Here is a 20,535-nt window from a genome sequence, read left to right on the forward strand (position 1 = left end):
ATGATAGAGAAGGATTTGTAAAATATAATCTGTAATTGATTTTAGCTTCTTAGCTGTTGATGATTACAACCTCTGAAACTTCAAAGAAAGTTTATGTTCCTATATGACAATTTCAACAAAGGTTTCAGTGATCAATAATAAACTACCCTTGCCCCTATATAAAGCATTGTTTCAAACAGCTGATAAGATATCTATTTTCTTGATTTACATTTATCTATATAATTTTTCTGTAAGTCATTATAGACTTTTACTTTTTTTTAGTTTTGGCACCAGACAGTTTGCAAATTGCTGTTGTTTTGCTAGAATTTCACTAGAATTGTTCTGATCAGACTATGCCTCATGCAAGCTTTTAATTCCCCTAATTCCCTGTCCCACTCCCCTTGATACTTCCTTCAAAATAATAAAAACTTTCTGACAAACTGAGGACAACCAGTTTAAAGCTGCTTGTCTCTAACTTGCCTCCCTGTGTCTAAATACTTCAGCAAATATTCCAGATCACACAAACTAGGCTCAGCAGAATAAAGCATCAGGGTGTCAGTCTTGACAGCAATCCTGTTATTGTTTTGCATTAGATTTCAGAGTAATTTTTAGCACAGCCTTTTTTCTTTTGTACTTGACATCAACACATTGGTCAGGCATGAAAAACACAATAAACAAGTTCAAAAATGCAACACTAACATCAGCCAATATAGCTCAGGAGTCTGACACCATAACCACAAAATAAACATTTCTGAAAAAAATAGAGTTGAAGAGGTTTTCAGTAGGGACAGAAAACACCAACCCATTTTCAAATACTGCTGAGTGAGTAACAACAGCTTTCTCAAAGTGGGGCTGAACGAACAGCCCAATGCCAGGTAGTTAATATGGTGGGATTCTTTTAAACACATACCTCAGACAAGCAGCAGAGAAGAAATCCATTTGAGAAAAGACGCTGACAGAGCTTGAAGTCCACCTGGCAAATTTCTTGTGCTGTTTGAAAAAGCAAGATGGTTCAGATGATGAACCAAGCCATATCTACAGCATCAGACCCAGTCCTGGTCATGTAAATCAAAGTAAGAGGTGCCAGCAGTGCCCCTGATCAGACAGGCTAAGGGTAGAGGGAGGGAGAGAGAAAAGAGAGGGCTGCCTTCCTTCCTTTGGGAAAACACTGGTGTGAAGCATTTAGCCTTTAAGCAGAGCTTCTCTATGGGGAGGAAAACTGTACAATCCTGCAGTGCTTGCTTTAGACTTTAATATGTCTTCCATGAGAAAGAACAACATGACCCCTCTTATCTTCCAAAAAGTTCAGGGGAAAATATGTAATAATAACTTAAACAAAATCACACTCCAGCAAAAAGGCAAACACCCAAAAATATAAGGCCACTGAAACACGTAACAAAATGCTGAGATGCCAAAAAGTACCGACTGCAGCTTGAAAAACATTTTTGAAGCAAAATACCCAAATTTCTCCTTAATTATATGCTTAACAGTAACTATAAAGCAAGCATTCAAAAAAAGAAAAAAAAAGAAGGGAGGTTGGGGTGGGAGATCCATGCTGACTGCACACATAAATGCACTAAGGTCTAAGATTTACCATCCTCCTGGCTTACCTGATAAAACTGGAATTTCAAAAGCATTATGGAAAAAACCTCCAAAACACCCCCAGGAGATAGTGATGATGAAATGCTTGAAATGCTAATAAAGGTGTTTAGATTCTCAGTTCCAAAAGATTAGAAAGTGTTATAAATTGCTGCATTCTCATCGAGAAGGGGGGGGGGGGGGGGGGGGAAGACCTCTGCAGTATCCTCTCTGCTTTGTTCTCAGCTTCCTGTTCTGAGGCTCAATCTATGGTACCTAATACAAATCAGCAAATAGCAGAGGGGGAAAGAAAAAAAAAAAAGAGGGGGGAAGGGAGGAGGGTAAAGAGAGACAGAAAGGACGGTGAAGATAGAAAAAAGGGGGGGGAAAAAAAAAGATACTAAGCCATCACCTGAAAGGACAGCCCCATCTATCGGTAAAAGCAAAGAACCGGCTGTAAAAGATCGCTTTTTTAGAGAATTCCTGACCTAAACGAGACAGAAAATCTGCAACTCCCTTTTCCTTCAGGGAGGAACAAAGGGCAGGGACAGTGCTGAGAAGTAGATTTCTTTATCCAATGTTAAATGAGCTAAGGTTTTCAGTAATTTTAATTTATTTTCAGTTAATTACTTGTCTCTGAAACGTGTGAAGGAAATAGTTTGCGTTAGTCTCAGCCCCTTACGAAAGCACCAGAAACCTTTCCAGGTCAGCCTCTGACATGTCACAGATAAATGCTACCTGTCCTCTGTCTCGTTTTACACCTGCCCACTGAGGACCGGTGGCAGATTCACCCTCATCAGTCATGGGTTCTGTTACCAAAAAAAGGGTTCCTGAGCCCGAGTCCCATGACGTGTCCATCCATTACAGCCCGCATTGCTAATCACACCGCCTGGTACGACTGCCGCGTCAGCTCTGTACATTCCCCTGGATTCAGATGGCAGCTGCGCAGCCAAATCCGGAACCCAGACTAAAAAAGGCTCCTTTTTAATATTCACACTGCCAAGTAACAGTAACTGCTAACACAATGAACCCCATCTGCATTGGATCAGCCTCAGCTGGAGCTAAATCAGACACCATTCTGTATTTCTCATTTTGCTGCACTGACCAATGAAGTAAAAGTGGGGATGGCCACAAATGAACACTTGTGAAAGCCCCAGTGCCTGCCACACTGGACAGGGGTGGAAAGGAAAGGAAAGGAAAGGAAAGGAAAGGAAAGGAAAGGAAAGGAAAGGAAAGGAAAGGAAAGGAAAGGAAAGGAAAGGAAAGGAAAGGAAAGGAAAGAAAAGGAAAGGAAAAGGAAAGGAAAGGAAAGGAAAGGAAAGGAAAGGAAAGGAAAGGAAAGGAAAGGAAAGGAAAGGAAAGGAAAGGAAAGGAAAGGAAAGGAAAGGAAAGGAAAGGAAAGGAAAGGAAAGGAAAGGAAAGGAAAAGGAAAGGAAAGGAAAGGAAAGGAAAGGAAAGGAAAGGAAAGGAAAAGGAAAGGAAAGGAAAGGAAAGGAAAGGAAAGGAAAGGAAAGGAAAGGAAAGGAAAGGAAAGGAAAGGAAAGGAAAGGAAAGGAGGAGGCAGTGACTGCCAAGGTGAGAGGTGCATGGAAGGAGGGCTAAAAATAACATTGCATTTCTTTCATTGCTCAATGCCATTTCTGCATCTAAAGACAGAAGAATATGAATCTAATTAATACCTGTATGCAATGAGGCATATCTATAACACTTAATATTAACCTCTGATTCAGTGATCCCAAACAGCTTAGAGTCAATTCCAATATTCTGATATGGAATTCTTTCTAATATTTTTACATCATGATGTTTTGATTGCCTAAAGTTTGTTTGAATCCAAGCTATGGGAATCAGAATTTTTCCACCTCCCTGTGGTGACCCGAGATGCTTGTCCCAAGAAGCACTTGGAATTCTCTCAGTATAACACCTAATTTTCAAGCATTTATCAGTACAGAATGTTAAGAACAATTGTTCTAATAAGGAAATCTAATTGCACAGGTTTTACATATGTTGTCTTCAAACATTGCAGTGATTAAAAGGACACAGCAAGCGAGAGTGTGACACTAAATATTTAGTTAAAACACACCATAATAGATTAAAATACTAATACTAAAATGTGATGTAGAAATGGCAAGACCAAACTGGACACATCCATTCAACCTGTCTCCTTTGAATACATCTGAGTTCTGATGCTTACATCTTTCACTGCTGTCATGATCACCAGTTTCTAACATAGCTTTTCTGCTGGCACTGGGTTGCTAAGTGGCTCAGGCAGGTCCCCTTTACCCAAAAGCAATTTGAATCTATGATCTTCAGGTAGAAAGAGCTTTAAATCATTATCCTAATATTAGCAATTGGTAGCACACAGTTCAATTTTTTGGTCCTTTCTTAGGTACAACTCTAAAGTGAGATTTGTGTGTTTTTCTCATATTTATTTGCAAAGCTCTTTGGGATCATGCAGAGCATTTGCAGTTGACAAATGACTTTGTAGCACTAGTAACACACCTGACTCAGAAGCTTAAAAAATTTAAATACTAAACAGATACAATTGCTAATGCCAATTGATCATTCCCAGAAATCATTCTGTTCATGGAGGATGTTTCTGGAAATGATGAATTATCTGGTGTTTATAAGCACTGATTTATCACAAAGATAAAAGCTACTATATTTGCTCCTCAGCTTGAAGTTTTAGTATGAGTCCCTCCAGTCCTTGCTAGGCACATATGACATGTTACAGGCATAGTTCCTTTCAAATACTGCATTTTGAAATGAAATAAACACAAAATTAAACATCAAACTAGGAACAAATGAACTAGGACACCCTTCTTTAAGCATCATGACAGGTTCAGCATAGAATGCTTAATATGACCACTGACTTTGAGAAATCTCCAAGTATCATAAACAGAATGCTAAAATCTGTTTTTTCCAAGCAGATTTCTCATGGATACAATTTCACTACTCACTAGGTGCTCAAATTCAGCTCCAGCAGATTACATCATCAGGAAAATTGATAGGGTTTCTGATTATCTTAACAAACTTCTTTGGTGGCTTCTTGAACCAGACTGTCATCTCTTATGGGATTTGAGAGGGATTTGATCCACACAACAGCAACTTCTTTCCAACTGCTAAAGAGCTATATCCCATGAATTCTTGTATTTTAAAAGTTTTATATATTGCACCACAACTGAAAAAAATGAAATAGGTAGAGATTTCTCAGCCAAAGCTGCTCCAATTCTAAGATAGATGGAAAGTTAGTAAATAAAACATGGTCTCCCTTTCCTCTCCTCCCCAAAATTTAATATTTGCCTTTTTTTACCATTTGTAAACAAACAGTAAACTGCTAACAGCTAGTCAAATCATTTTCAAAACCAAGCAAGTCCAGGATACTCATCACATTCCATCTGGGAATCTTTGAGCAGTTCTTTGGGCAGGTGTGGTGACAAATCCCTGCATAAATGCCCAAGGAGGCAATGGGCATGGCCTGAAGCAGCCATCCTGCAGGCACTGAGGAGAGCCCCTCCATGGTAGGCACAGCAGGGACAGCTGCCAGGCACACTTCCAATGCAGCCATGAGCTTGCAATCCTGCAGATTTCAGATTCTGCAGACCTGGTCACTTTGCATTAATGGGGATCTGTGGTTCATGTGTCCTCATATAAATTTTGACCAGTCCTACCTCAGGAACACTGTGTAAATATTTAAGAGCACTGGTGAAGAACAGTCCAGTAAGTTTTTGGCTCAAGAGCCTTCATAATCACCAGGCATTAGGAGAGTCTGTAATTCTTCAGCACATGAAAAGATTCATCTGGAAGTCCTTCTCTAGAGTCCCTCTGCAGCACAGTTCCCTTTCTGAAAAGGCCTTATAATGAACTGTAAATGAATTAAAAAGGGAATGTGGCTTTATTTTTCTCTATCCTTCAGCATTTTTGCTGCAGCAAACAACTATATTTCAGCATTTTTTTGCTGCAAACATAGTTGTGTACAATATAGAGAAACCGTCATAATTAACCTTAGAAGTTCAGATGTTCAGCCATGGCAGGTAAACCACATAAGCAACAATTCAGAATGGTATGTTCAATTAATAAAGTGCTAAGAGCAATATATAAATATATATGTGCCTTTTTAATTAAAGTTTATCAGGTACATTTTATTTACCAAAATATTTAAAACTAATCTCCCTTGATTATTTACAGTATCTCTTTCTAGTGTTCTAGCAATGCATTCTGTGAATTACAGTGGGTGTGGAAAACAGCTAATGGAGTGATTAATCTAATAGATAAGGGATTAGCCAACCAAGATCCTCTGTGGACACGCTGGTGAACACCATGATCCAAGGGACATTTTCTCTTTCTAAACTTGTGAACCAATCGTATTGCAGTCACAGAAGTGCTATCCAAGCAGTTAAGGATGGGAAAACATCATAATGGAGACCCAGGACCTGAAAAATTAGACAAACTGTAGCAACACAGAAGACTGCATCCAACCAGTTTCAAGGAAGAGCAAGGAAAGCCTCTGAATAAAAAGCAGAGTAACATTTTGCACAAGGAACCAAGCACATCTGCCAGCTTCTAAGCAGCTATTTTCAGAATAGGTACAGCACATTTCTACAGCAATAGATTTTTGTCACATTAGGAATATTTTTGTGTACTAGATGCAAATAAAAATTGTCAGTTCTAGACAGCAAAAGATCTGCATTTATGAGCCCAAACTTACATGGAAAGCTTGTAAACTGTACTACTACAGTCTTATTTAGTCGCTACATGACATAAACTAAAACACTAATATTTTTAGTCTTTCCTTTTCAATTTAGCACTAATTCAGCATACGTGTGTCATCACAATATGCATCTCAACTACTCAACTAAAACGGACAGATAAAACCTGAGATCTGAATAACTTATTTGACACACTTTGGTATTGTTTCCATGCTTGTCAGTTCTAGTGTAATTTCCATAACTATAAAGAGAGCAAAGAAACTCCTTTGCATTACAGAAAATTCTAGTGCTCAGAGAAAAAGTGAAGAGAAAAATTTGTCAGAAAATCCAGCTGCATACTGTGATTTGAGGAAATAGAAAGTATATTGAAAGCAAGCTACTTATGCAGCCATGCATTGGACAATTCCAGTAAACCACAGAAAAATACCAGGAGGAGGTACTGACCACTAACAACCAATATCCTGCATTGTACTGGGTCCAAAACATAGTTAACAGCTCAGACTCAGTTTCTCAGACCCAAAGTGATATACCAGAATATGGGATATATGAATACACACAGGAAACACCATCTTCTAACACCTTGTGTCCTGCTGTAGTGCCTGCAGCTTGCTATGCTGAGAAGTACTGTGTGCCCTGCTATGAGCCATGATGCAAAAAATAAAAATAAGACTTCCAGAAGATCACTATACATTTAAAGACAATGAGGCTTTTTTCTTCTTCTAATTGAATAGATATGTTACTAATACTTCTCGAGCCTGTAAGAAAATACCTCAAGCACCCACACTTGAAAGGGAATGGAACACAGTGTACTCGTATATAATAGCGTAACTATTTTAGAACACTTCATGCAGCAAGAGACAAAGAATGTGAAGTACATCACTACAATAATTCATGGTACCTAGCAGTTTTGTTCTAAGTTCCTATACTATGCTATTGTTTTGTTTGAAAGACATACTTCTGTACTTTGAAGTCTGAAGAGGTATCTATAAAATATGATACAATGTAATGTGCTGCATTGCAACACAGGTGTTATCAAGATTCCAAAAATGAGCTACACTTTCTTGAACCCAACCTTCAGAATGTAATTAATGAAGGCAGCAGCCTGGAATATCTAACAGATCACAGCACAGACCTGTATGCCTGTCATTACAAAAAAAAAAAAAAAAAAGAAAAAGAAAAAGAAAAAATTAGTAACTGGTAAGGTAAGACCATAATGAAAAGACAATTGACTGCTTGGCAGTTCTTTGCCAGAGAAAGAGAGCTTTTAAAGACAATAGGAAAATTGTTGTCTTTAAAAAACAATCCACCTCACTTCAGAACAAGTGTTGAAATTAAAGTCTACTAGTCATTTCTAGAACAATATGAAGAACAACTAGTTTTTTATGGGGAGGAGAAACACATTTAAAAGGCTTCCAGGCTTCCATTCTTCCCATCAACATTAGTTTTAATCTGATATTAATACATAAACTTAAATATTCAACCTTATCTTGATTTAAGGGACCTTGGCATTTACACTTTAAGAGAGCAGTTACCTATGAGACATAAAATTTTTTTCAATGCCATATTGTAAATTGTTTACAATTTTGCATTCTTAATTTACTAATTTACTATTTTGACACTCATTAACATAATGAAACACTACTATTTTAAAGTTCATATTAAAAGAAATATTAGCAGTAAGGTGTTAAATACAGTGCATTGATAACAACACTGACCAAAGTTCCTCTCAGTTTGGTTTGGTTTTTTTTTTTACTATACATTCCCCAGTATTTTTTTCAATTCATTAATTTATCTTAAATTTGTATTAATTTTCACAAATTGCTGAGTCCCATGAAGGAGAGTCACTGTACCACAAAACAAAAAAAGTTGCTGTCCAAGGTACTGCACATAAAGACCAGTGTTCCAATTAATCTCTCAAATATGTTAAAAGTGTTTTCAGATTTATTAGCTGTCCTTAGAAAGCAAGCTAGCCTTGTTGAAATTCGTTATATGATACTGCAGTATCAGTGTTATGCTGTTACTTTCCAGGGCCTCTTCTACTGCATTCCAGTATGATCAGACAGTCCAGCACCTGACAATACCCAGCATGTATAATTAAGGTCGAACCTGTTCCAGTCTTTGTTACAGACTGATTTTCAGCAGGGCTGAAATACAAAACAAAGTCTTTGAATCCTACATGGTGCATGAATAAAAGCTACCCTCTAACAAAAATCTAGCTCCCATGTACTGTTCTGGCATTCTGCAGAGCAATCACTAAATGTAATTTTATCTGCAGTATTCACCTTACATATCTCAGAAGCATAATTATTCACACATTCATGCAGTACATAGCAAATAGCATCCTGAATTTAATTGCTGCTTCAAAAAATTATCAGAGAGTATAAGAAAATTAAATACAATTTTTGTGTCTTTTGTTATGTTTAACAGGAGAAACGTATTTGTAATTTGCAAGGCTAAGAAATGCAACAGCCAAGAACTGCAGTAAACCTCTCAGAGCTAATAGCAATATGCAATAATGCTTTCCCACACCATCTTCAAACAAATGGATTTAATTCACTGCTTAATCAGTCAAATTAACACTAATCCCCATATGGTTAGAAAGGATGTTTCTTAACAAACCCGATTTTTGGTTTATTTATTTGCAAAGTGTCTTAAAGCTGAGAAGCCTAAAAGAACTACTGTATTAATTCAATCATGCTGACAGAGATGGTTTCACCTAAGAAATTATCTCTGCAATTCACAGCATGGCTGACAGCTATCTGCATAGAAAAGCAGCACGTAACCCTTTAAATCATGCAAAAAGCACTCACCCAAGAAGATGTAGCAAAGATGAGGATCCAGCTTCCAGACCCCATGAAGCTGAGGGAGCAATCCAGCAGCTTGCTCAGGCCAGCAGTGTCTCTCCTACACTTGACCTAGACTGCCTTACATAATGAGGAAGCAGTGCTGTATCCTGTGTGGAGGAGCAAGCTGAATGTCATCACTGGCAGAAGTAGGGAGAACTGGCAGCAGGCAGGCTGGTAGTTAGCATGGAGATCACGAAGTCTGCTTTCCCTGACTGCTCTGGGAGAAAACACAAGAACAGCTCAGAAATGCTGCTGTCATTCCTCCCCTGGAACGAATGACCGGAAGGAGCGAGGGTGTTCCAAATGTGAGGCAGGCAGCGAGAGCTGGAGCTGCAGCTGTACCTGCTCCAAGGCAGCAGAGCTCCTGTGACTCGGTGTCTGCAGGACTGCTCAGCTGCAGCTACAGCAGCGCAACAGCACGGCACAGCAGCGAGGGACGCGCTGCTCCCGCACACCTCTGCCTGGCTACGGCTCACTGCGGTGAGTAGAAGGAGAACATTGCCGTAAGAGAAAGTGTGGCATTACTTTCCAAAGGGAATTGCTATTCTCTCCAATAAATCTTACTGCTTGCAGGTGGGTTTCTGGAAAGTAACCATTTTTTACCTGTTGTACGTGGTGTTACAGGGGTTAAACTGCTTCTATTACAGAGGTTTGATTTTTCAAGAAAATGATGGGTAAGATATATTATCTGTTGTGAAGATATTTACAATAATTTCTGGTGTTTCTTTGCTTTTTCCCCCTTTTTTCTTGAGAGAAGCCATGGTATATTTCATAGTTTATTATTGTTTGGGTCATATCAGCACTTCTGTGCCAGGCACAACAGGAGAAACTAGTAGTCAGGCTTAGCCAGCCATTAAAATCTATGCAACCTTGTTTATAAAAAGCACTTTATATAAATTAAAAATACTACATATAACTTGTATTCTAGAATTTATTTCATTTTAATGCTTTAATAGTAACTAAAGAGCCTTAAATACATATAATGCATATACAAATTATTCTTGAACTAATATTTTGTTAAAAATATGCCTTCTCTTTACAAAAGAAGGCAAAGGTTTCACTAAGATGTTTTGTGGTTATACTTGAGACTGCTTGATTGGAAATAATCAAGAGTAAATTCAGCTGGAAAAAATTCTATGGCAAAATTAAAAGACAGGTCAAGAAAAGTTTTAAGTCTCAGTGAGGAACATTGACTGGGGTTTACAAAAGTCAGGTTAGGTGCAGACTCTATTATTATTAGTTATGTCCTTACCAGACTAAATATGACTTGAGCTCTGATCTCAAAAGGGAAAATCAAGGTGAAAGAGATAAAAATAATACAAATTGTTGTCTAAAAAATCTATTTAATTTAAATATCTTCTTCTGAGATAAACTTACAATGACTTTTCTATCAAATTTCATCAGGTAAAAAAAAATGCTTGATTTTCACTGGTTTTGAAATATATATTTTCATTGTCTCTTGTTGAATGCTTTTCTTTTTCCTTTCTTGAGAATCAAAAAAAAAAAAAGGGGAAAAAAAGAAAAAATCAGAAGCATTTGATATAAAAGGCAGATCGCTAATAAGATCTACAGCTAGCATACCCTGAGTTAAGTAGAATGTGGAAACAATAAAAAAACAAGAAAAAATATATTTTGAGAATTATTTTTAAAAAACAATTATTTCTGTATTTGAAATCAGTAACTGTTTTTCCAATCTTCGGAAAACATTAAAATACCTTGGAGCATTTATTTTCTTACATATTGGTTTAGACTGCTAATGAGAAGTATCTATTAAAACTTTATATGATTTGTATGTACCAACCTCTACTTTTGGTGTGTTTCAAGTGTTAAGTAAGAGTGCTTGCTTTAGAAAAAATCTGTTTACATACTTGGCCTGGGTTAATCAAGAGTTGAAATACCATGACCTGTATTAGGCTTTGGAAACATACAAGAACAGTTTATTAAGGAGCAAAATCAGCAATTCTGTTGGTCACTCCAAACAGCAAAGCAGACAAAGTACTCACCTAAAGCAAGCTCAGGTGCCTCCACAGCCACTGGACAGGACAGTCCAACCAGAGATAACCAAATGTTGACTGCATCAGGTAGAAAAATAAAGTAAGTTCATTGCTAAACTACAGGTTACCCAACCCAATCCACAGAAATTGAGTAGAAAAGGCTACCTCAATGAATAGAATGCAAATTTGGCTGGCAGCATTGTAAAGACAATATACAGTTTGCTTGATGCTGCAGTTCAGGCAAACTTGTTTAAGTTTGATACAGCTGATTCCATCTTTGGGCTAAATGATGAATCAGATATTCCTTCAAAGTTTTTCAGTCTTATTTTCCATGCTATTTCATACAACTCTGTATCCAACCAGAGAACAACCTTATCACAGTCTGTTCTCATGAGGATAAGTAAATCCAGTGTAATAGTTTGCAAACATTAAGTTTTATCATTCAACATGCACCTGAAAGCCATAGCTTTCGTCTGGAGTACAAACACTGTTTACTTCTCTCAGGTAGTAGCCAAATTGCTCTTCCATTGAGCCACAGTACTTTTCAGTTTACAGTAACTCCTATAAGCGTTTTTCCTTGGGTCTAATCTGCTGGTAAGTCAAGACTATCTAAACACAAATTGATACAGAAATTGCTGACATGCAGAACTTCCAGCAAAAGACTCTTTCTGAGCCAGCTGTGCTGGTAATGTGAGTATTAATGTCTAATGCTTGACAGTGGTAAGAAAATAAGTCAAGTTTATATAATACTCAACTAGCAAATTAATTATTCTGATGCCTCAGCAGATAGATGGTCAAAGTAAATAAAGTAAATGATGTTTGAAAAAAAAAAAACCCTTTTATAAACTGTAGTCTTTTGAAAAATTACTGCAGAAAAATCTGCTGATTGGTAAAGAAGAATGGACTAGACAACCCCTCGACAGGATGAAGATGAAAATATGAATGTTTGGGGGCTTAATGTGAGGAGTAAAAAACAACCTAAACTCTTGATGCACACATTACAAAGATAATGCTAGTCTTTATTAAAGAAGACTGCAAGCCTGTGAAACAAATTCTGGAATTGTTCTTTTATGGAAAACATGGCAACAAAGGTTTGCAGTGCTTGTCAACTAAATTGCCCTTACTTGCTGAGTTTATTTCCACAAGTTCCTCTTTATTCCATGCTGAAATGAAGGAAGCAGTATCTCATAGACCTTACTCCTGCCAACAACCTTGAGTAAACAGGACAATTTTTTTTAGACACCTTGCTCTTAAGATGCCTTTTCACATAAATAAATCATCGCTTGAGGTTTGCTCATACTAATATAGATTCCATTTGGGATCTGCTGAAACACTAAAATGCTCTGGTATCAGTGACTGGAGAGACAACTACAATATCTTGTGGTGCAGGTTTTTGGCATTTTTTCCGTCCTTCTCAGTGACCTTTCTTTCTTTTCTCAAAATAATTTATCACTTGTGTTGCTGAACAACCTGCACAAGTGAGTCATTCTGAAATGTGTAAACAGTGGCTCAAAGTCTTCAAAAAATAAACTCCTGCTTTTAGACCTGATAACACATACTCCTATAAATGGAGGAGGAGGGGGATTCCTCACAGGAGCCCTCTACCCAAGTCTCTCTGAAGACTTTGGCCATTTCTCTGCATGTGCTAATTCTGTAAGCAAAACCTATAAATGCATAACACATACCTCCTATTTGAAACAGGTAGCAAAAACTTTTGATTTTTTTCTTCAAATATTATCTAGCAGCTCAAGACCTCAATTTACTCTGCATATATTTTTTTATTATTTGACCCAGTCATATCACAATGAAGACCACTGGAGGACTAGTCAAAGAGAAATGTTTTTCTCTTTTAGTTGACTCAACTTCCACCTATCTGACTATTGCCAGTATTCAAATAGGCAGAAGAACATCTCTAAATACCCTTTTGGCCTTAAATGATACCTTACCAAACTTGCAACTGAATGAAACAGCATTTTAAAAAGCCATCATATTTCCAAAGAAATGGTACCATTTACATGTTACGATGTGTCAATGTTTTCAAGCCTCATTTCCTTAGCATTTGACAACATGTAGTGCCCTACATATATACAAGAAGGTCCCTGATTTTCCCCCAAATGATCAAGCATTCCAGTCATGAAATGTGAACACTGAATTCTTGAATTCAGTGAATACTCCCCAGATGAGTATCACTAATTTTGTAATTTTGTGCTCACATGCAGTTTCTGATATTTAACAATATACATTACCCTAGAAAATAACTAAAAAATTATAATCCAATTAAGCATAAAAACCTTCTACAATTAAACTATGAACATTAAATAGGTCAAGGTCACAGTAATCTGAATATTCATGGACTATTTTTTCATTTCTCTTTGACATCTCTTCCTCTACAATAAAACTAGCTATGATAGTCTTTCAAATTCCTTTTCAAGATTCTTTGTGAGATTTATTGGGTTGCCTATTATACCTCTGAGAGTGCCTATAAACTGATTTCCCAAGGGACTATTTTTGTACTTATCTCAGAAAAAAACCATCTGCTGTTTTGCATATTAATACTAAAAGAGAATGGCAAAAATAAGAGGAAAGAAATAAGTTGAAAAATGAAAAAGCAGTTAATTAATCATTCAATAAATATGCCTATTTATTTTGACTAAATGAATGATCTTTATCAACTGAAAATAATTAGTACTGGCAGGCTTTTCTGTTGGATTTTCTTGTGTCACTGATTCCAGGATGTTGAATTTAGATTTTAATTATTTTTAGTATCTCCCCAAACTAAGTTTTATGAGCCTAAGAGCAAGAAAAGAACCACACTTAGTTCTGGAGATTAAGTTGTCGGTCATCCATCCAAACATTTCTAGAAATTGTAGTGGTAGTACCTTGAACTCCAAGCCATGAGTTATTGATGCCTAAGAACAGTATCAGGCAAAACAGATTTATGGTTCAGCATAATAAATGTACCATTAGCACTAAAAGCAATAAGGTGCCTTTTTTTTTTTCTTTTTTTTTCCTCCAAACCCCTCCTAAATAGCCCCCAGCATGCACCATTTGTGATATTGATTTAACACAAATGCAGAACTGGCTAACACAAAATCCTGAAGGACCTACTACAGTGAACATGTTTGCAAGACTGGTTATCCCCTCTAGCAACAAATGAAGATACAATCAGTACTCACTTTTAGCTAAAAGGCATAAATTCATCACTTCAATTCTGTTCTGGATCCAAGTACCTTATTTTTGTCTTTCTTTAATTGACATGGGCCTAGACCAGTCAAACAAACTATTACTTCCATTAAGTTTTAATGTCTTTCCTAGTCTTTGAAATGTCTATATTTTTGGGAAGAAAAAAATTATTCAGATATAGTTCTTCATAGAAAAGTGATACTTCTTGTATTTTGCTTTACCACAAATTTTAGAAATATGCTTAATAACTGCAAGGTAACAAAAGGGTGGGTGACCTGTTAAATGTTTTCCATAGATCTCTTTGGTTCCCACCAAAGAAATTGTTCCAGCTCCTGTATTCTTGTTCCTCTTGTTTCCATCATTTGGATGCTTCCAGAAAATAATACAGATTCCCATTTGGTTTCTTGCTTTTCTTCCCAAGATGTTCCTAGTCACTTTGGCATAGTTTACAGTATAAGAGCTCACAATTAGGTAAATTAGAAGCCTGTGTCTCAGGTAACTTTTCAAGTCTCTAGTGTCTGTAGGTATTTTCCACAGAGGACTTACTGAGCAGTAATCAAAGTTCTTCAGGTTATGATGTATTCCACATCCAAATTTGGAACTTGCACACCACAAGCTCTCACAGGCAAAAGACTGTTCAGCCTTCAAACTAGGTAGAGTGAAATACGGATGGTGCTCAGGCATCTAGGTCAGGGTGTGCTTGGGTTGGTGTGCTCCACCAACCTACAGATAAAGCTTAGCAAGAACGAGACAAGTCTTTTAGGATAAAACCTTTGCACTAAACACATCAACCTTCATTCAGTGCTGTATGACACACAATGGTCCAACGCACCAGATGTCCCAAATCTCTGTGCATTGAGGGTAGTCCCTTGTAGAGCGGGAGGATTCAGGGGCTATCAGTGATATTCTGGAAATCTCAGGTTCTGAGGCTCTAGCCCTTTACTAATTGATAACCAGTGTTTTATTATTTACAAAGCAAGATACATCCTTGCCAGCACCCCAGGTTTACATACACATTTTTCACTTAAGTAATCCCTTGTTTATTGCTGAGCTTAGCAGCTCTGCGTAAAAGCATTAAAAGAAATGAATACTATCTCATCTAAAGAAAATTCAGTAACTTCTAGAATGCCTTGTTTTAAAACATTTGTTATATCTGTCAGAATAAGTACTGTTTTGGCTACCATTAACTGATTTTTCATTTAAGTAAACTGAAATAAAAACAATTAACATAATAATTGCAAAATCAAGAACAGTATTTTGAAGTTTGCAGGACAAAGAGACATGAAAGTCTGTTGTATTTGCTTATCCTGCTCCTCTTCTTGATGCAGCTCTTTTTCCTTCCCTTATGTGAGAAAGTAAACTAAATGTCCTTGTAAGCCACTATGGCTTGATTTCAGGCAGAGTAAATCAAACAAACAAAACCAGCCATAAACATACAAAAGCAATGCCTAAAATGCTAATCTATATCAAACTGATTCCACACTATAAAGCAATGATACCTGAAGAAATCTACCAAAGGAATTCTCCCTTTCTCAACCATTCCTAATGGGTAATTCTTCAAAATTCCACTTATATACTCAAATCACTAAGTCCTTCGAATCAATAAGGGAAAACACTTCTCTGTTCCTATTTTTAACAGGTCATCTCAGCTGAATTCAGCAGTTTTTATTGTTTAAGATGCTTTAATGAAGCAAAATTCCTTGTTCCTGTTTACTTTAACAGTTTTTAACTTTTATTGGAAGCTGTGGCAATGTGACCTTGAGAAAGACATGTTTCCACTCTTCCTTCTTCAATTGCTTACAGGGCGGTATTGGGATGCCTAGCAGGGCCCTGACAGAGACCATCTTCCTCCCAGAACCAGCATCTCAATTTATGTCAGCTTTGAATCATTGCCTTGCAAAATGCAGATTTTGGTCTCCTCGTGTCCAAAGGTGGACTTGCAAGGGAAATCAAGCAATGCAAATCTCTCTGTTCTTTCACCTGAGAACAACTGGCTGAAGCCTTCTGAAAGCTCCAGGTTTAAACAGAGTCCTCTGGGAAGGAGATTGAGCTCTCTCTCACAGCACATGTCAGAATTTCTGTGGAACTCAAATAGAATCACAGAATGGGCTGGAAAAGACCTCTAACATCACATCTGACCATTAACCCAGCACCACTGTGTTCACCACTAAACTATGTCCCCAAGTGCCATTAGAATAGAAACTAGAACAGAAACATTTATAGGACATTCAGCTCTCAAACTTTCCTCCAGGATTTTTGTTTTGATTCAAAGGTTCCTGAAAACACTGAGATTTTCACTGAACTTTTGTTACCTCCTCCATTAAGACTAGGAGAACAGGATGAGTAACTTTTTTATTTTCCCCTTTTAAACATAGCACTTCTGTGAGGATGCTTCAGCTTTAGCAGGATTACCCTGATTTTGGTTGTGAGGCTATATTGATATTTTATTTCTACAACCTGTGCCCCCCTCTTTGTTAATCTGAGTCTGCTGGAATAGCTATGTCGGTCTAGAATTGGAGCAGTATGATAAAATCTGCCATTGCCAAGAGCTGTTCTTAAGCGTTTTCAACACCAACATAGAAAGGAATGCTAATCCATGTTAAGTTTACTCAATTGCAGCCACATTCAGATAATGCAGTAATTTTAGGGAAAAAAAATGGAAAATATAATCAACATTACTTCACAGAACTTCAGGCCTCATGGGCTAGAATGTCTAGTCTCAGCTTCATTCCGTTGGATTTTGCTCAGTTACCCTTATACTGAAACCATAATTTATTTATTTTGACCAGAATCAGAAGGAAATTAAATAATTGGGTGACAAAGGTCATAGAATGAAGACAAAAAGTCACAGCAAGTGCCTCTATGGTAAGTGATTGCCAGATGAAATGTACCAAGATGTCCTGTGCTGCGGAAGAAAGGGCATTCCCCTTCCTTTCCTGCTGATATGAACTGCAGCCCTAAGCTCAACAACCACTTTAAAGCTGAGTTCATGAGAAAGATACAGCTGTCTCATTAGTCCTTCAGACTACAGGTATATTCTGGTAACTAATTCCCAGTGCTAATTCAAATTTCCTCAAAGCAATTCAGAGAAGAAAAAAATAAACAGAATATAGACTAAGTTATGCATCTTGCAGAAGTTGTTTCATGAGCTCTAAACAACATAATTTGATTATAATACTAATCTTAAATCAGAACTGTTACTAGTCATCATAGGCAAAAACTTATTTAAAGATGAAGGGCAAAGAGGAATTGCTGAGTTAACAAATTGTATGATGGAAGTGAAGAATTTAAATTTTATTTCCTCTGAATATGAGTTAAAGACCCAGATCAGTTCTATGTCCACTGCCTTTTGTATCAGCTGTTCCAACATTTATCGAAAATAAACTGCATTTTACAAGGTGAACTCATCTAGTATCAACTGCTGTTTTTTTAGAAAATATTATTCCATTGTCAGACGAGCTGGGGAGTTCCCAGTGTAATAGCTTATCCCCCACAGTAATACGTTCTTAATTTTCATTTCATCAAGTTCATAAACTGAATTATTTACGCTTGGTTTAAATCTCTTTGCCAGTCCCTCAAAACACTTTTTTGCATCTCACACAATCTCTTAATAGACCTTTAAACTCCTTCTAAAACAAAAGGCAGAATATTTTAAAGAAACCCCACCAGTGCCACATTCCCGCTCATACCATGCTCATGTCCCTGCTTCTACTTGCTCTCTATTCCCAACATAACAGCAGCACATTGGCCTTCTTGCCCACACCATAAACTTTGAAGTCCCAATTCTTGTGCCTTGCATTTGACTACCTTCAAATTTGGTGTTTTCAACTCCAATATTTAACCTAAATTATACAACTTGCCTTGAAATACCAACCTTACTAACTTTGTTCCTTCTTCCATGTCATCTGCAAACTTTACTATCAAAAACTTTACAGCATAGTGTGCATAACTGACAAAAATATTAACCACACCAAATAGAGAATCTTTATAGAGGGTCCTTCCTAGAAATAATACCACTCAGATACATCTCCTCATTACTAATATTTTTAAATCTATCACCCCAGCCTGTAGCCCACCTAATTTGATCACTTGCATCCAAAGTGTTTAAAGTGTGTGATATTTAGTAACATAAAAAAAACTATGCTTCTACACTTGCCTTTATAAATAGATTTATGATCTTTTCAAAAAAGAGAGTAATTTGACAAGATTTATCCTTGTGCTCATAATCATAATTAGCACTTCAACCTCTATTTTGTTGTTGTTCAAATCCAAGTATCTTCAGTATTTTACTTGGAACTGACATTCATGTAACTAATCAATAGGTCTTCAAAATGTCATTTCTAGTGTTTATAAATTTGGAGTTAAGGTTGGAAGTTCTCCAGTATTCCTAATGTCATATTTTCAGAAATTTGCTGTTAGTTGTGCTAACAATAAGGGAATATTACTGTTGTTCATTAAGTCTTCACTGATTCATCTCATTTATTTCAACTTTTGATACACAGTAATAAAATGGAGCCTATGCCTGGTATATCAACAGAATTTGCATTCAGAATATTAAAAATAACATATTGCTTTTCTCCTTTTCTTCTCATCTATCCTAATGATGTTTTGCTTATCTTTCTTCTGCTATTTCAGTAAGATGCAATCTACCCCTATCACTCATAAGCACTACTGTTAGTGCCACGATAACTGAATGTGTGTTCTCCTGTTTACCTTTGGACCATGCTGAATATTCTCACAAAATGCTTTGTGGCTCTCGGCCCCTTTTTGACTATAACTTGAACACATATCTCTATTGATGAACTTTTGGGGATCACACCCCTGCCTGTGCTCACTGCATGCCGCCCCATCAGGAATGATACAACTGGCTTCAGTGAAATGTGGTGGCTCCTTAAGGTGGGAATGGTATTTTCTGTAATTTGAACTGAGATTTGAAGCAGGAAACAAGTACCAGCAGCAGGCCTGTGCAAGTCATCATGTGGCTAAGACGTGACTCTTGATAATTCAGAACTAAATGATTCTCTACTCTCCTGGTTATATTTGTGTTGCTATTTTGTTAATGCTTTAAATTTTTAAATTTTCATTAAAAATATTTTTTGTAGAGAAGAGTTCTTTTATGATCTAAGAAAAAATATGCAAAGGGATTGTTTTGGATGTATTACAAGCACTTGGTAATTAAATGTTTTGGACATTGCCAACATAAGCAACAAGTGGGGAAATTTAGCAATGAAATGGAATCAAAAATGTAGTGGGTTTTGCTGCACCCCAACAGGTGCAAAAGAGCAGCAAGTTGATTTCCTCAAGTCCAACACACAACCAGGGCGTGCCACAAAAATGCCCAAAGCCACACTGAAGCTACCCAGAACGGTATAAAAGATGTTCTCACATAGATGGCATCACACTACAAAGCACAATTCCTCTAGTGATTTAAAATGCTTCAGTAATGTTTACCTTAAATCAAGTGCTGATCTGGTGTGCTTTGCATGCTTCATACTTGGCAGGGGCCTGAAGACTTACAATCACCATCTCCCTTGGCTAGGAGTAGCCATTAGAATGTACTAAGCTTATGGAACATTTCCAGTATTCCTTCAGCACGCTCCCAAGAACATCTTTCTCCTATTTCCAAATATTTTTGCAGTCTGTCTGATAGAAATACATAATTTTTAGAGAAATAGGATTCACACAATGGATGAATGGCAAACAACAGACAACTAAATGCAAGCTTTTGTGGGGAAGAGAATTCATCATTTATATAGGCTGGAATTTTTTGCCTGCAGAGACAAGGAGCTCTGCATGGCTGTTGTGTGCCAAGAGCTATTGATCCTAATTTTGAATTGAACAGAAACTGGAGGGAGTCAAAGTAATTATAGACATATAATTTGACATTCTCCCAAAGGACCTCAAAGCTTATAATAATCACTAGAAAAACAATTACCAAAGTTGTTTTAGATATTAAAAGAAAACAAAGTAACAATCTTTAGAAGGATGATAACACCTTTAGTATAAAATATTATCAGGCCAGTAGGAATACCAGTAGCAAAAAATATATTCCCCCAAATAAATCTTAATTTGAGAACCAGAATAATTAGCTGAATAAAATGCAGTATGTCATATAGTAAAACCTTTTTTTTTTATGATAGATACACACATGTTGATAGGTATCTCTCTGCTACTCTACACTTACATGTTGCAGTTCATGTTTACAAAGTCTGATTTCCCTGCAGACGTTGCAGTATAGGAACTATAGGA

At 36.9% G+C, this 20,535-nt stretch overlaps 1 protein-coding gene and 1 long non-coding RNA gene across 8 annotated transcripts in view; one reads left to right on the forward strand and one right to left on the reverse strand.

Moving 5' to 3' along the window:
- The window catches only part of LOC119703008 (sodium channel protein type 1 subunit alpha), an 86,922-nt gene extending 77,442 nt beyond the window's left edge, over positions 1–9,480 (reverse strand). For 2 of the 6 annotated variants that reach the window (XM_038142037.1, XM_038142042.1), the window contains exon 1: positions 9,074–9,479. The gene's annotated coding sequence lies outside the window, so the exon portion shown is untranslated. Of the gene's footprint in view, positions 1–889; positions 970–1,589; positions 1,713–9,073 lie in introns of those variants that run through there. The other 4 variants (XM_038142038.1, XM_038142039.1, XM_038142040.1 and 1 more) reach the window with 4 other exon arrangements.
- Positions 9,464–20,535, forward strand: part of LOC119703010 — an 80,502-nt gene continuing 69,430 nt past the window's right edge. The window contains exon 1 of one of the 2 annotated variants that reach the window (XR_005257519.1): positions 9,464–9,589. This is a non-coding gene — a long non-coding RNA (uncharacterized LOC119703010). Of the gene's footprint in view, positions 9,590–9,625; positions 9,683–20,535 lie in introns of those variants that run through there. The other variant, XR_005257520.1, reaches the window with a different exon arrangement.

The sequence above is a fragment of the Motacilla alba genome, chromosome 7 (genome assembly GCF_015832195.1).
Source record: "Motacilla alba alba isolate MOTALB_02 chromosome 7, Motacilla_alba_V1.0_pri, whole genome shotgun sequence".
NCBI lineage: Eukaryota > Metazoa > Chordata > Aves > Passeriformes > Motacillidae > Motacilla > Motacilla alba.